This window comes from Papaver somniferum, chromosome 1 (assembly GCF_003573695.1).
Source record: "Papaver somniferum cultivar HN1 chromosome 1, ASM357369v1, whole genome shotgun sequence".
Classification (NCBI taxonomy): Eukaryota; Viridiplantae; Streptophyta; class Magnoliopsida; order Ranunculales; family Papaveraceae; genus Papaver; species Papaver somniferum.
In genome coordinates this window covers 80877372-80881625 of record NC_039358.1, presented here as the reverse complement: position 1 = coordinate 80881625, position 4254 = coordinate 80877372, and positions in this window count along the sequence as shown.

Here is a 4254-nt window from a genome sequence, read left to right as displayed (position 1 = left end):
CATTTGCGACTTCCGGAAGACGTTATTGCTCTATACTAGTAGTCAATCCATCTAGGAACCTTCCAATCATTCTCTATTTCTATACAGAAGTGAACACTGAAATTGCTCAGTATTGATGAAATATGCAAAATATTGAAATCTCAGTTGAGAGGCTTTAATGATTGCATTTTTATGCGTTCTTTGAGAGGCTCTACACTCAGTCAGAGATTATTGTGGCATGCGGTTTCACGCTTACATTCTGAAATGTGAATTTCAGATACTCGTCTCATTACTGGATCAGAAATATGCAAAAATTACAATTTTACGATTTTAGCCTTTGTCAAAAATCCACCATCAATAAATGTATGATTATTATAACAAATATTTCCACTAAATGTGGGTCAAGAAATTAGTTCAATCCATCTCAAATCTGAAGAAGATGCAGGAGATACTCTGACTTGATTGCGTACAGTATTAGGTAAACTTAAAACAAAATCTTGTTAGCATCTTCTTGCAAATAATATTCCCCTTACATCAAGATTCAATTAGTTTCTGTAGAGATATTTTTGGTCCTTCTCCTACATCTTGTGAAACTTCTTGTACTTTCTGTAAACAAGCAGATGAATCAATTTTTCACATGTTCTTTGATTGTCCAATGCATACAATGGTGCTATTATCGATCTACTTCAAGTAAATTTCAGCGAGAATCTTAATGAAATCTTAATTTAGTAGGTGGAGGATAACATGGGATACAAGTTTGAATTTGGGATTTGTGTTATATATAATATCAAGAAAATAAGGAATGACAAAATTATTGCAAATGCAAACTTTTCTCCAAATATGGTCACAAAGAACGCTACAACAGATTTCAATCTATATATTTATGATATTTCCGTAACAACTCCTCAAATACATTGCAGACTCTTTCTCATCAATGTACAACACCTGAATGTCCAAATGTTAGAATTAAGAATAATGCAACTTTTATTCCTAATAATGGTGTTGTTAAAGCTATTATATAAGATTATAGAGGTAAATTTCTGGGTTGAGGTTCAATTACTTTTGATGCAACTTCTCCACTTCTTCTAGAATCCATAACTTGTATATTGGGAGTTTACTTGGCAAAGAAACTTTATCTCTATAAAGTCATTATTGAAGGTGATGCAAGGAACGTGACTACAACTGTGCTAGGAAAATCAAGAGAAATCCCATGAAGCATTCGGTCAGTTATCTTAGAGATTAAAAGGGAAGCTTCTTCTTTTGTATACATTAAATTCAATTCTGTCCCAAAATTGCAAACCATTTGGCGCACTGTTTATGCCAAGATGCAACGTCTGAAAATGTAAGCAATTGGCGGAAGGTTGATCCTCCACCTTTATGCATTTCCCCAATCCTCAATCTTAATAAAGTAATTTAATAAAATTATGAGTTCTTAAATCCCACCTTGCTTTCAAAATAAAGAAAAGGAAAAATTGTACTCATCTTTGATGTATTACTCATACATTCAGTAAGTATGGAATTGATTATATTTTTCTTCAAAAAATAAAAGTAAATAACAAGTGGCATAGGTAACCCAAAAAAAACAATTCTTTACAACTAGCACTACTTTTACTATATAGAAAATTTCTCGCGTCCAAGAAGACTTTTTTGTTTTTTGTTTTGTGAATAAGGCATTTCATTAACAAGACTAAGACTCAGAAAGAGTCTGGAATACATCAGTAGTAGATCCATCTAATATGGAGACCTGAGACACGACTCTCCGGATATTAGATTTATCTACTGAGAGTTTGTGCTTGATACATTAAGAGGGGTTATTAACCCAATCTGTTACTGAATTTATGGTCTTTGCAAATTTAGTTAAAGAATCTGCAACAACATTTCCTAATCTAGGAACAAAACGAAAACCTAAGAAGTTTGAACAATTTCCAGCTACCTTGTCAGCTTTTCCCAAAAGTGTTTTAATTCTCCAAGTATTATGTGAGTCATTTCCATTGAGACAATTGAATAAGCTTTCACAATCCCCCTCAATACTGAAATCACTGATGTTTTTTACTTGAGCCCAAGTTGCTGCTTGAAGGACTTCTACAGTTTCTACTTCTTAAGGATCTGGGATGGTTAAAGGTCCTGCTCTTCCCTCGAAATTTCTTCCACCATCTCTTAAAATTAGAGCAAAACTTGCGGGCAAATTTGACGAGATCCATCCTGCATCTATATTAATTTTGTGAGTTTTTTTATCTGGTGCTACCCAAGTATGTTTGGGCTTCTTTATAGAATTCTGCTTGTTTTTCTTTTGTGTATATTTATGAGACCAATATAGGATATGTCTCTGAATATCCAGAGCTAGTTGATAAGGAGTTTTAGATTTATCCTGAAAGGTTTTATTACATTTTTCTTTCCAAATAAGCCGTATTTTTGTTAGTATAAGTTTAATAGATATGTCCTGGCTTAGATTTTGAATCCAATTCTTGCAACAAATCTAGTATTGAGATAGAAGGATCTAACTGAATATTTATTGGATTAGGGTTTGATCCCCAAACGTCTTTTGCATAAGGACCGTGAAATAGAAAGTATTCAGTAGTTTCTACTTCTGCACCACATATAGTGCATGAAGGATCAATATCTTTTACTTTCGCATACAACTTAGCATTAGTAGAAAGAGCATTTTGGAAACATTTCCAAGTAAACACTTTGATACTCTGTGAGATATTTAGCTTCCATAAGGATTTCCAGAAAGATTCGGGTAGAGATAGACTAACTATGTCAGTTCCTACTTTAATTAATTCATCATACATTAGTTTACCCAGATAGTCCGCTGACTTAGTTAGAGTCCATCTAAGATGGTCTTGTTTCTGTTGCTGAGGCCTATCTAGGAAGAGATAGATGTTATGATCTTATTTGTTATATCCTCTGAAAAACAAATTATATAAGAGGAGAGTTCCACTTATTAGTAATAGGATCAATTTAGTCTGCCACTAAAGAAAGGTGATTGTTGGAAGAGTTTTTATATAACAACAAATTTGTACTAAGACCTGATATCCATCTATCCTCTCAAAGATTAATACTGAGAGCATTTCGTGCTTCCCAGAATGATGTATTGCTATATTAATTCTAAGCCATGACAGATGCATTTCCATATCCATCAGCTTTTATCAGGTGGTTTTAGTCTTAATGTAAATTTTGATCTAAAGTATTTAGAAGTCATTGTTTTGGACCATAAGGAGTCTGGTTTTTAACCAGTCTCCAAGCTATTTTTGCTAACATAGCTAGGTTAAATTTATGCGCGTCCCTAAAACCTAAGCCCCCTTTATGCATTGATAGACACATTTTTTGTGTCTGATATAATCTCAATTGTATATATTGTTAGTGCTCGATTTTGTATTTATTATGGCTTTTTGTGTCTTTGTAGGTGTTTTTGGAGAAATAAACATGTGTGGAAAAATCGGCTCAAAAAGTTGTTGGCTAAGGAACACCCAGGCTATGTATAGCCCAAATTTATCCTCAGCACCCATATTTGTCCACAACACCCAAGGCAATACTATTCGCACCCCATCAGAGGATAAGGGGAGGTCATCTTCAACAATTCAAAAACGAGATTTGGCGGGAAAATTATTGGCAGCGCTGTTGCAGATTAGGGTTGGATTATTGAATGGGTATTAACGAGATTCAATCACCAGATTTTAATGGCATGGACTTGAATTACCTAAACAGGCCTGGTATAGTCGTTTAATTGAACTCAAATTGGATAGAACTCGGGTTGGAGCAAAACAGAAGCGGAAGAAGTTCACGGGTCCCTGTTTGATTTATTTGTGGAATTTCGGGGAGACTAAAGGCAAGATATTCTTTCCTAAGATACGCTTATATTTAAGGAAGAGTTTGGGATTTGTTGGAAAGCCCAGAAACGCGTCAAACAATTGTGGGAAGAAATTATTGTCGTGACTTGCACGGAAGGAAAACAGAGAATTAATCGGGTTCTAGAGGGTTTGGAGGTGTATAAAAGGCGTGCTCGAGTCCCAAATAAGGGTATGGAAGTTTAGGAGAAGTTAGGGGAAGTTTAGAACACCATAGAGTCGAGAAATCGAAGTTGCAGGAAGTCGAGTTCTGCTGCTGCTGATGCTGCTGAAGAACACGAAGAACATTAGACCCTTCAGAGCAGTCTTTTATTCAACAACATATATTTTCTATGATTTCCTGTAACAACACCTATTGCAACAGTTCTCTGTAACAGTCAGTTTGTAACGCTTATAAAACATTGCGAACTGTCTGCTTTATTAGTTT